The following is a 12,782-nucleotide window of genomic DNA, read 5'->3' as shown; positions in this document are numbered from 1 at the left end:
ATTATTGTTGTTCTTCCATTTCCCTTCTATAAAGTCCTAGCCCTTTAACTATGACCTTCAAGACCCTGCATGATCTGGCTGATGCCCACTTCTCAGACTCCTTCTCAGGCTGATGCCCACCTCTCAGACTCCTTCTCCTTCTCAGACTCCTCCTCCACTCTACTTCAGCTAGGAGGAATTTCATGTAAGCATTCATTCAATCATTCATTCAGGCAACCAGGTATTTATAGAGCGCCTCATTGGTGCCAGGTGTGGTACTAGGTGTTTGGATGTGAACAAGGGGAATATCTCTGCCCTCCTGACCCCTCCCGAGGTTCCTCTTCCTGCTTCAGGCTGTTTTCATACACTGCTCCCTCCGCCTCAACTGCCTCCTCCAACATACGCACTCTACTTCCCTCAACTACTAACGCCAGCTTATCACTCAGGTCAAAATTGAACATCACTTCCTCTCTGAAGCTCTCCTGGGGCTGCCAGGCTCCTTTAGAACTCCTGTCACAGATCCCAGGGGTCCTGACCTTGCCTTCGTTGCGCATTCTGTTTCCCCTGCTGGACCAGAGGCTCCATGAAAATGAAAACCAGACCTCCGGTGTTCACCGGTGCCTGGCACGATGCCTGGCTCGCGTCATGATTTCAGTACAGATGAATGAAAGGACACAGGCATTTCCTTTGGGTCTGCTCTTTTAGAATATTTGAGGATGACACCTTAAAGGCTCATAGACAGGGCCACCCTCGTGGCAGCCTTGCACAGTCCAGTCTACCAGGTGCCAATGCTGTGCTTCAAAGGAGGCCTCGGACTGCGATATCACCTTGGTTCAAGGAAGCAAACACCCAGGCTGCACATAGATTAGCTGCTAAAGCCTTTCATGCAGTCAGCCTGTCCTGCAGAAAGGCAGTCAGAGGTGTCAGACAAAGGACCGGGGCTTTCCAGGGGAGGGATTCTAGCTTCCAGTCTTGGCCACTTGTTAGTTGTGTGAACATGTCATTCAACGTTTCTGCCCCACAGCCTTCCCACCTGTGGGAAAGACAGGTATAATCATATGTGTGTTGCTGGGCTGATGGGAGGAGTTCATGAGCTGTCACAGAGGACTGGGGAGCCATTAGTGTCAGTCTCCTTCATAACTTCAAGGCAGTGCAGGTTATTTGTTAGCAGTCTTGGTTCTAGGTCAGACAGACCAGCGTCTGAGACCTGGCTTTGTCACTTCCTAGTGATCTGACCTTGGGGAATTCATGTGACATCTCTGAATCTTAGTCTGCATGAGTGGAAAATGCAGACAAAGTTGTACCTACATCCAGGGAGTGCTTATGTGAAGAGCGTGTATATAAAGAGCTCAGCCCAGAGCCTGGTAGTGCTCCATAGATGCATGTAGCATCAAGATGGTGACAGTCAAGGAGACAGAAAATGCGCCTGAAGTTCTGATCCTCACTGGTGAGTTTATGTCAGACCTGTTTATCAAGCGTCTAACTTGTGGAGCATCTTATGGAAGGGTATCATTCAATATGGACCCCCTCTCTCCCAAGTCTAGGATGGGAGAGAGGACATAAATAAGAAAGTGTGTGCCAAGTGATAAACGTTATTTTATCAAAGGTTATTAAGGGAGTTCCTTGGTGGTCCTGTGGTTAGGACTCTGATTGGATACCTGGTCAGGGAACTGAGTGAGATGCCACAAGCTGTATAGTGTGGCCAAAAAAAAAAAAAAAAAACCAAACCAAACCAAGAGACTCAAAAACTTGTTGAATGAAAGAAGCTAGAAGCAAAGGAGTCCGTACCACATGATTCCACTTTTATGAAGTTCTAGATCTGGTGATGGAGAGAAGTGTGATTCCCACTGGGGCATTGGCTGGGAGAAGCATGAGGGAGCTTTCTGGAAATGTTCTGTCTTGATCTGGGTAGTGGGCCCCTGGTTGTATGCAAAATATGCAAAAATTCCACAATTCAGATTTGTGGACATCTTACAGTAAACTGTATGTAAATTATATTTTAAAAAATTGCGCCAGAGGAGTTTAGAGAAGGGAGCGACTTCTTCCAGCCATAGGGACAAGGAAGGCTGTGTGGACTGGAGAGGGAACAGAGAGGAAATGACCGCTTTGTCTCTCTTGGTGGCTCAGTAACAAAGCATCTAAACAAAGCACTTAAATGGAGTCAGAAATCATCAGCAAGTGGTTTTGGAGATTATCTGCTCTCTGTTTACATTGAAAAAAAAAAGTTTGAGATTATGTAATTGCCAAAGTTAAAGTCAGGGAGGTAATTATCAAGTGCAACATGAGTGCTCTATTTTTGGCCTCGCGGCTAGCTCTTCTGGCCCTTCACTCCCTTCAGCTAATGTGATTGCAAGTTGTTTTGCTGGTTCTCTTCTGTCGGAGGCGGCTGATGATGGGAGGCAGTGGATGGGGAAACACAGAGTGGAATGATAAATCACATCTCCGCTGGGCTTCACTGTTCACAGAGCACCTGTGTGCACAGCGTCTCACTTGATGATAGCAATCTAGGAGGGGGGCGGGGGTATCAGTCAGGGTTATCGATTGCAAGCAACAGAAACCAATTCTGGGTAGCTTAAGCAGAGAATGAGTGTATTGGGAGGTCATCAAATAGCTCACAGAATCACAGGAAAGCTGGAGAACTAGGGTCAGAAAATAGGCAGGAATCAAAGGAAGCTTACTTAAGTCTGGGTATTTGAGGCTGTCTTTGCTTCAGCAGCTTAACTATCATGGTTACATTTGGAAATCATCGAGACAGATTTTCATGTAAGTGGTAGTGTGGACATCGCTGATGGAAAGTAATTTGACCAGCAAAGAAGGGAGTTTCCAGGATGGACTCATTGGATGAGCAGAGGCAGGGAGGTAGGAAGAACTTTGAAGGTGTGCTTGGGGAACTGAGTGTGTTGCAAGGTAGCAGAGAGCTAAAGCTGGGAAGGGAAGTGGAGGCTGTACCGTGAAGAGCCTTGTGTGTCTGGGTGATGAGTTGGTACTTGAGCCAGTGGGCAGTAAGGAGACTTGGAGGTTTTTATTACTTATTTATTGGGCTGCATCAGGATTTATTTGGGGCTTCCCCAGTAGCTTGACTTCCCTGGTGGCTTAAGCATTTGCCTACAATGCAGGAGACCTGGGTTCAATCCCTGGGTCAGGAAGATCCCCTGGAGAAGGCAATGGCAACCCACTCCAGTGCTCTTGCCTGGAAAATCCCATGACAGAGGAGCCTGGTAGGCTACAGTCCATGGGGTCACAAAGAGTCGGACACCACTGAGTGACTTCCCTTTCCCTTTCCCCACTGGCTCAGCTGGTAAAGAACCCACCTGCCAGTGCAGGACGGAGAAGGCAATGGCACCCCACTCCAGTATTCTTGCCTGGAAAATCCCATGGATGGAAGAGCCTGGCAGGCTGCAGTCCATGGCGTTGCTGAGGATTGGACACGACTGAGCAACTTTACTTTCACTTTTCACTTTCATGCATTGGAGAAGGAAATGGCAACCCATTCCAGTGTTGTTGCCTGGAGAATCCCAGGGACGGGAGAGCCTGGTGGGCTGCCATCTATGGGGTTGCACAGGGTCGGACACGACTGAAGTGACTTAGCAGCAGCAGCAGCCAATGTAGGAGGTGTGGGTTTGATCTCTGGGAAGATCCCCTGGAGGAGGAAATGGCACCCCACTCCAGCATCCTTGCCTGGAAAATCCCATGGACAGAGGACTCTGGTGGGCTATAGTTCCTGGGGTCATGAAGAGTCAGACACGACTGAGCGTGCACACACGCACACAGGGGTCTTATCTGCAGTGTGTGGGCTTGGTTGCCCCGTGGCATGTGGGATCTGAGTTCCCCAGCCAGGGATCGAACCCACATGCCCTGCATTAGAAGGTGGATTCTTAACCACTGGACCACCCGGGAAGTTCCCCCTTGGAGGTTTTTGAACAAGGGAATAAGATTTTCTATTCCACTTTAGGAGGAATAACCTGCTATCCACAAGAGGACTGTGTGAAGCAGGAAGAGTCTGGACCTGGGCCTGCTGACATAGGAAGTGACACTCTCACCTCCTCCTGAGATGCTGAGGCTGAGGACCCTAGAGGGCTTTGGTGCCTGGGTCACTGGAACCACGAGAAAGCAGTTTCAGGAGTGCGCTGAGGCCAGTGTGCAATGTTAGAGGCTGAGTTGGGGTGAGGATGCGGGGTTTCAGGCAGATGAGAACACAGGCCCTAAGTCCAAGCTTTCCACCAACTACCCCCCCAGCCCACCACTGTCTTCAGCTCCTTCTGGGCTCCCCGTATCTCCCCCGACCCCACACTCTTCCCCTGCCTCAGGGCTGAGTCCGTCTGGATTTTGCTCTTTCATCCTGTTTCCCCAGCTTGACGGAGAATCTTAGCATCTGGGCCATCTAAAGACCTTAGATGGACCAGCGGAGGCTTGGGGAAGGGACAGGACTAGCCAAGGACACAGCCAGGGAAAGGCAGAGCCAAGAGTGAAGCTTCGTCTCTTCTGCCCCGTTCAGGGCCCTGACTAGACACGTCTCTTCTGAGACACTGTCCCCAACTGAGCCCTGTCACTGGGTTATATCATAGTGTCGTGGTGGCATGCATTCAGTTTGATTGCATATTCCATGGGCAACTTAAAATTCCTGATTTGATGTGTCTTCCAATGAGACACAGCAGAGGCCTATTTCTTCGTCCTTGATGTTCCCTCCAGAACTAGAGTCCAGGGCTCTTCTTCATGGTGAGCTCTTGGGCCCGGTGTTGAGGCCGGCTTTCCATCTCAACCTGGGGAGATTTCTTAGCACAGACCCTGCAGCCTTCAAACTGATTCCCAAAGGCAGTGCCCCATGAGAGAACATGAAGCTAGGAGGTACCCTGGTAGAAGGCTTGAGCCAGCCTTCTGCTCCTTGGAAATCCCTCTAGAGACCGCTTCACCTTCCAGGGAATGGTCTAGCACCACCCCCAGGCTGTACAGGCCTGGTATGCTATGTCTTTCTAGAGTATCCTTAGGGGCCCAGGACACATTTTATGTTCATCCCTCAGCTTGTGCTTCCAAGATCATGTGAGGAGTGTCAAGTCAAGCTACACACCTGACCCTGAGGAGTTTCCCGGTGGTCCAGTGGTTAGGACTTGTCACTTTCACTGCCAAGGGCCTGGGTTCAATTCCTAGCTGGGGAACGAAGATCCCATAAGCCACAATTCAGTTCAGTTCAGTTCAGTCGCTCAGTCGTGTCCGACTCTTTGCGACCCCATGAATCGCAGCACGCCAGGCCTCCCTGTCCATCACCATCTCCTGGAGTTCACTCAGACTCACGACCATCGAGTCAGTGATGCCATCCAGCCATCTCATCCTCGGTCGTCCCCTTCTCCTCCTGCCCCCAATCCCTCCCAGCATCAGAGTCTTTTCCAATGAGTCAACTCTTCTCATAAGGTGTCCAAAGTACTGGAGTTTCAGCTTTAGCATCATTCCTTCCAAAGAAATCCCAGGGTTGATCTCCTTCAGAATGGACTGGTTGGATCTCCTTGCAGTCCAAGGGACCCTCAAGAGTCTTCTCCAACACCACAGTTCAAACGCATCAATTCTTTGGCGCTCAGCCTTCTTCACAGTCCAACTCTCACATCCATACATGACCACAGGAAAAACCATAGCTTTGACTAGACGGACCTTTGTTGGCAAAGTAATGTCTCTGCTTTTGAATATACTATCTAGGTTGGTCCTAACTTTTCTTCCAAGGAGTAAGCGTCTTTAAATTTCATGGCTGCAGTCACCATCTGCAGTGATTTTGGAGCCCAAAGAGATAAAGTCTGACACTGTTTCTACTGTTTCCCCATCTATTTCCCCTGAAGTGATGGGACCAGATGCCATGATCTTCGTTTTCTGAATGTTGAGCTTTAAGCCAACTTTTTCACTCTCCTCTTTCACTTTCATCAAGAGGCTTTTTATTTCCTCTTCACTTTCTGCCATAAGGGTGGTGTCATCTGCATATCTGAGGTTATTGATATTTCTCCCAGCAATCTTGATTCCAGCTTGTGCTTCTTCCAGTCCAGCCACAGGTGTGTCCAAAAAACAAACAAACAAACAAAAGACCAAAAAACAAGCCTGAGCTTGGATTAGAAATTCCCAGGGAAATACCCACCCTCCACTCTAACTCAGGCCAACACATACACATTTCCTTGTTTTTCCCTGTGCCAGACAAGAGATTTTTTTCTTAATCTCCTCTTCTGCCAAGAATGTAGTCCTGGGAGGGTCCTGTCTCAGTTCTAACTCCTCATCCTGTATCATTAGAACCTGGGCTCAGCTACCCCTTGTTATCTCTCCACTCAGTTCCCTACCCTGAGAATCTTCCCCTGCTTCTCCTCAACTTCACCCTGGAGGAATCTCAGCATGGCTGTGATCATGCTCAAGAACCTTCAGCGGCTCCCCATGGATTAGAAACGTAGCACATCATTAACTAAGTAGCGTTTCAGACCTCTCATCACCAGCGACTCCCAGCAGAGAGGCCACTGGGCAGGCAGAGCAGTAGCCCAGCGGGTATCAGGGAGAAGTGCCTGCCACCTGCTGGCCCTTGCCTGGCACAACGATGCCCCCTTCTCTGTCACTCACATTCTCCTCGGACTTCTTGTGCCTGTTTTATTCATAACAGAGAAGGGATGAGAAAAAATGCTATTTTAAAAAAGCTGCCCCAAATGGTAAATTTTATGTTATGTATATTCAACAAGGGAAATAATGGGGGAAATAGAAAGGGGAAAAGTGGAAGCAGTGACAGATTTTCTTTTCCTCAGCTCCAAAATCATTGCAGATGGCAACTGCAGCCATGAAATTAGAAGATGCTTGCTTCTTCGAAGAAAAGCTTATGACAAACCTAGACAGCATGTTAAAAAGCAACGACAGCACTTTGCCAACAAAGGTCCATCTAGTCAAAGCTATGGTCTTTCCAGTAGTCTTGTATGGATATGAGAGTTGGACCATAAAGAAGGCTGGGTACCAAAGAATGGATGCTTTCGAACTGTGGTGCTGGAGAAGACTCTTGAGAGTCCCTTGGACTGCAAGGAGATCAAACCAGTCAATCCTAAAGGAAATCAACCCTGAATATTCATTGGAAGGACTGGTGCTGAAGCTGAAACTCTAATACTTTGGCCACATGATGCAAAGAGCCAACTCATTGGAAAAGACCTTGATGCTGGGAAAGACTGTGGGCAGGAGGAGAAGGGGTCAACAGAGGATAAGATGGTTGGATGGTATCACCAACTCAATGGACATGAACTTTGGCAAACTCTGGGAGATAGTGAGGGCCAGGGAGGCCTGGCCTTCTGCAGTCCATGGGGTTGCAAAGAGTTGGACACAACTTAGCGACCGAACAACTATAACAGTATTCAACAAGAAAAAAATCTGCCAGGTTTCATTTCATCTTGGTGTAAGACTACCTTAAAAAATTTTTTTTAATGTTTTATTCACATTGGCTTTTTCGCTTTTAGTGTGCTCACAGAAAATTGGGACACCTTAAGCAGTTTAACAGCAATTTTTGTAAGCAAAGTTACATTCCATCTTTATGTCAAATTAGTCAAAGCTTCTCCAGTATTTACAAAACATGATAGACAAGATGCTACACAAAACCACTGTATCTGAAGATCTTTTCCTTTGTTCTGAAAGATCACTGGAAAAGAAAGCATTGTCTGCAGAAGACTGCCTTTTGGGGGACAATATTCCTACTCCGCCTTCCTTGATGCCAAGGATGAAAGTGCAGAAAGAAGCTGAGACCAAAACAGCAAAACACGTCCCACCAGGAGATAAACAGTCAGCCTCTGGCTGATCGTTTCGTTGTTACTGTTGTTTGTTTTCGTTTGATTATAGATGCTGTTCTGGTTCTTTCTCTGGAGGACCCAAGAAATGGGTGTGCGGCACAGTTTGGACACAGTAACGTAGGGGCAGGAACCGAAGAAGGTCTTGATTCGAGCAGGGAAGTCCCCTCTCCTGTGGCAGAGGCTGGAGCGGGTGGGCTGAAGGACCAGAGGGGCGTGGCCGAGGGGCCTGGTGATGGCCATTTATCTAGTAGGGCATCGGTTTCCAGCTTTCATTAACTGAATTGCAGTTTCTTCACGAGGTACCCAAGCTGTCAGCAGGGCTTGTGAGCGCCACGACTAGCCTGGGGCTGGCGCTGTCTTGGGGAATGAGGAAGAACCGAGGCTCTCTCTGGGTGAAGGTGATTGGGAGGGCGGCAGCAGCCTGAAAAAGTGATTACAAGGCAGCCTGGAGTGATCGGGAAGCAGCGAGAGCAGCTTTGCAGGTTACATGGCAACAAGACATAACTATAATCTATGAGTGTTTTTTTGCCATACCACATGTCTTGTGGGATCTTAGTTCCCCAACGAGGGATCGAACCTGGGGTCCCCCTCTCACAGTGAGAGCACCGAGTCCTAACCACTGGGCCGCCAGGGAATTCCCAACCTATGACTTTTGGATTCAGGCAGCTGGTTTTGATTCATGGTTGTACCTTACAAGCTGTGTGACCTTGAGCAAGTTAACCTCCCTGAGCCTCCACTGTACCCTCTGTTAAATGGGAATAACAATCCCGACCTCACAGGGCTGTCATGAGGCTGAAATGAGATACAGCAGTCCCCACCTCATCCCTGGTTTTGCTTTCTGAAATTTCAGTTACCCATGGTCAATCACAGTCTGAAAATATTAAATGGAAAGTTCCAGAAATAAACAATACAGATGTCGTAAATTGTGCCATGTTTTGAGATTGAGATGAGATCTCATGTGGTCTAGCTCAGCCTATCCAGTTGTGAATCATCCCTTTGTCCAGCATATCCTGCCTGTTTCTCACTCAGTAACTGCCTCCATTATCAGACTGACTGTCAAGGCATCTCAGTGCTTGTGTTAAGTAACCTTTGGCCCCAAAGCCCAAGAGTAGCAATGCTGGCAATTCAGATATGCCAAAGAGAAGCCATGACACGCTGCTTTTAAGTGAAAGTTCTAAACTTAATAAGGAAAAAGATCATATGCTGAGGTGGCTAAGACCTGCAGGAGGAACAAGCCTTCTGTCTAGGAAGCTGTGAAGAAGGAAGAAGAAATCTGAGCTACATTTGGTGTCACAGCTCAAATAGCCAAGGCTGTGGCCGCAGTGTGTGATAAGTACTTAAGTAAGATGAGAAAAGTGTTAAATTTGTATGGTAAGATATTTTGAGAGCGCGAGTTATGTGCATTCACGTAACTTTTATTATAGTATATCATTATAATTGTTTATTTTATTATTTTGTTAATTTCTTCCTATGCCTTATTTGTTTATATTTACTATGCATAATTTATAAATTAAAATTTATCATAGGTAAGTATATATAAGGGAAAAAAATATCATAGCGTATATCTGGTTTGTACTATCCTGTTTCAGACATCCACTGAGTGTCTTGGAACATATTCCTCTGAGGACAAGGTGGGGACTGCTATGCTGTATGTATAATTCATGTCACATAGACCTCAATTTTGTGTTCAAATGGGGTTAAGAGGCAAATTCATATTGTTAGGCCTCACAAGGACGTGAGGGGCATCCCAGTTGGGTCAGTGGTAAAGAATCCGCCTGCAGTGCAGCAGACAAAGTTTCAACCCCTGGTTTGGGAAGATCCCCTGGAGAAGGAAATGGCAACCCACTCCAGTATTCTTGCCTGGAGAATCCCATGGACAGAGGAGCCTGGTGGGTCCATTGGGTCCATGGGGTCACAAAGAGTCAGGCATGGCAGAGCAACTACACAATAAGGACCCAACAAGCACAGGACATTATTTTTATTGTTGTTGATATTATTAAGTATCTCCTCTCCGGGAACCCTCAGAAATATTGGCAAGAAGACTGGACTCCCTGCAGTTGTTCAGAGGGGAACTGGAGTGGTTTGGTTCTGGTAGTAAAGGGAAGGGGGAGCCAGGGAACTCAGAAAACAGGGGACTCTCAGGTGCCAATTGTTACCCTCTTGAAAAGAACTTCTCTCACTTGGCCCATATGCTAAATGTACCTTGAACTTTAATTCTAGGTACTTCCCTTTCATGGCCCCTCTAACTCCCTCACCCAGTCCCACCCTCATGCAGATTTTACCTGGCCCATAGTTATTTTTTAAAGTAATTTATTATTTCTTTTCTTTTTGGATGTGCTAGGTCTTTGTTGCTGCACTTGGGCTTTCCCTAGTCGTGATCAGCAGGGGCTACTCTTTGTTGAGGTGCACGGGCTTCTCCTTGCTGTGGCTTCTCTTGTTCCGGCCTGTGGGCTCTAGATCTTAGGGTCAGTAGTTGTGGCACCGGGCTTAGTTGCTCTGAGGCATGTGGGATCTTCCTGGACCAGGGACTGAAGACATGTCCCCTGCACTGGCAGGTGTATGTCAGGAGGTCCCTGGACCATAACTGGAGGGGGAGGCTGGTCCTATGGAAGCAGGTGAGGCAGAGCCTGGGCTGCAGAGAGGAAGCGGGGGTTGGGGGGGATGGGAGGGCAGGGTTGGCAAGGGGGGTCTCCAGGAGGAGGGACGTGGGGGAGGCCTGGCTCCCTCTGGGCAGCATGTTCTGACAGCAGGGTCTGCGGGCAGGAAGGGCTGGGGTCTTCAGGAGGGCGCTGGAAGCTGCAGAGAAAGGGGGCCTTCTCCAGAACACAGACCTGGGTATGAAGCTGGGAGGGGAAAAGATGGAAATGAACACCCCCGCCCCCAGCCTGGCCTCGAGGGCGGGTGGGAGGTGTCTCTGGGGCTGGTGGGCAAAGGGCCAGGAGCTGGCTCTCTAGGGAGAGCCGGACACTTGGGTTCCCCTCACTATCCCTGTGGAAGGAGACAAGGGAGAGATGGGCAACTTGCGAGTCCTTGGGATCTCTGTGCTCATTTCACAGACGCTTGAAGAGCAGTCTGAGTCACGTTGCCAAGTGCAGTGAAGGCAGGACACCCAGCCTCTGTCTCCAGGCCCCTCCTCACGTGGACCCCCTACCCCGCCTGCTGTCTCTGCCCCTTCAGCCAGACTGGCAGCAGGAGGAGATTTACTGATTTCTAAGAAGAGGAAAATAGCTTTGTTGGATTTTTTTTCTGTTTATTATAAAAGATTTAGACAGTGACATAAAGATATCTTTCTTTCCTGCATTCCCTCCTTCCTTCCTTCCTTTCTTTCTACCTACCTATTTATCCATCTATCTATAAGTGAACAAAATCACGTGGTCCCTCCAGCCTCCAGACTTAGCTCCCATTAGCATTTTGGTGGCAAGCTTTCCACACTTTGTTTTCTTATGCATTCATATGCAGGTCACCCAGAAGTCTGTTGGGGTCTTAAGATGAAGAAAAGGCGGGCTTGAACCCTTCATCCCATGCCCACTGGAAATCTGATTCCCTCCTCAAAGCAGAGTTTCCCCAGGGAGAAACATGAGCTCAGTCACCTCTGTCTCTACCTTCCCAGCTCCCCCAAATGGCTTCCCTGGTGGTTTAGTGGTAAAGAATCTGCCTATAATGCAGAAGACACAGGAGACCCAGGTTTGATCCCTGGGTCAGAAAGATCCCCTGGAGGAGGGCACGGCAACCCACTGCAGTATTCTTGCCTGGAGAATCACATGGACAGGGGAGCCTGGCGGGCTACAGTCTATGAGATCGCAAAGAATCAGACATGCTGAAGCGATTGAGCACACACAGCGCATGTGTAACACATCCAGGTGGCAGCTGAGACTTGGAATCTAGCTCCTTTATTCCATTTCCAGAAAAGTTCCCTTCACAAGAAGCCATGTGTATACATGTTGCAAACATTTCTAAGGTGGGAGGGATAATGGTGGGGAGTAGAAGCCATTGAAGATTGAAGGTTGACATGCTGTTAAGTCCTTGGTGCCCATTCCGCCCTCCTTCCTTTTCTTGTTCCTTCCACCCCAGTTCATGTTCTTCTTAATGCATCTCTCTCATAGGCTGGTCTGAGAGTGAATGCACCTGGGGACATGCTTCCTCCTCAAGTGGTTTATCAAAGTGTTATCTTATAGAGCGACAATTCTCTCTCCAAGGAGCCCACTGCCATCTGTTAAGATGACAGTTCTTTCCATCCTGCTAGACATATCTTTTTTTCTCAAATGAGCTCATTCTACTCATCCTCTATGACAACGAAACTGATATTTCCCCCCCTTCATTTTACAAAAGAGGAAACTGAAATGAATCTTGGCTCTTGCCTAAAGGCTGCTCTGCCCAGCTCTTCACGTGCCCAGGACTCTGGGTCAGGCAGCTCTATCCCTGGGGTTGCACACACTTCTGAAAGCATCTCTCATTAGTGTGTTTAATATTGTGTTTCTTTTTCCCCCTTCCTCCAGAAGGTAAACTCACTGAGGCCGCAGACTGTCCATTCTGTTCACTGCTCTGTCTTCAGAATTAATCACATAGTAGATTGTTTCTTCAGAGAAATGGAGTCAATAGGATGTATATATGTAGAGAGACTCAGTTATTTTAAGGAATTCGCTCAGGTAATTATGAAAGCTGGCAAGTTGAAACCTGTAGGGTGGGCTGGCAGACTGGGGGCCCAGGGAAGAGCAGTTCAAGTCTGAACTGGGGAATTCAAGCTGGGGAATTTCTTCTTGCTTGAGGGAGTTTAGACTTTGTTCAATTCAGTCCTTCAGCTGATTGAATGAGACCCTCCCCCCTCCCCCCCCAACTGCCCCCAGCATTATAGTGCTTCCAGGTGGCAGAGTGGTAAAAAATCTCCCTGCCAATGCAGGAGATGCAAGAGATAGTCTCGATCCCTGGGTCAGGAAGATCCCTTGGAGTAGTTAATGGCAACCTACTCCAGTATTCTTGCTTGGAAAGTCCCATGGACAGAGGAGCCTGGAGGGCTACAGTCCATGG

General features: G+C 48.2%; 1 non-coding gene across 1 annotated transcript; it reads left to right on the top strand.

Moving 5' to 3' along the window:
* Positions 1–5,059: 5,059 nt before the first annotated feature.
* TRNAE-UUC (transfer RNA glutamic acid (anticodon UUC)) lies at positions 5,060–5,132 on the top strand. Its single transcript has one exon. It is a non-coding gene; the product is annotated as a tRNA-Glu (tRNA).
* The last annotated feature ends 7,650 nt before the right edge of the window (positions 5,133–12,782 follow it).

The sequence above is a fragment of the Capricornis sumatraensis genome, chromosome 3 (assembly GCF_032405125.1).
Source record: "Capricornis sumatraensis isolate serow.1 chromosome 3, serow.2, whole genome shotgun sequence".
In the NCBI taxonomy this organism is placed as follows: Eukaryota; Metazoa; Chordata; class Mammalia; order Artiodactyla; family Bovidae; genus Capricornis; species Capricornis sumatraensis.
Note: the sequence above shows the minus strand (reverse complement) of the source record. Positions and strands in the feature narration are given on the sequence as shown.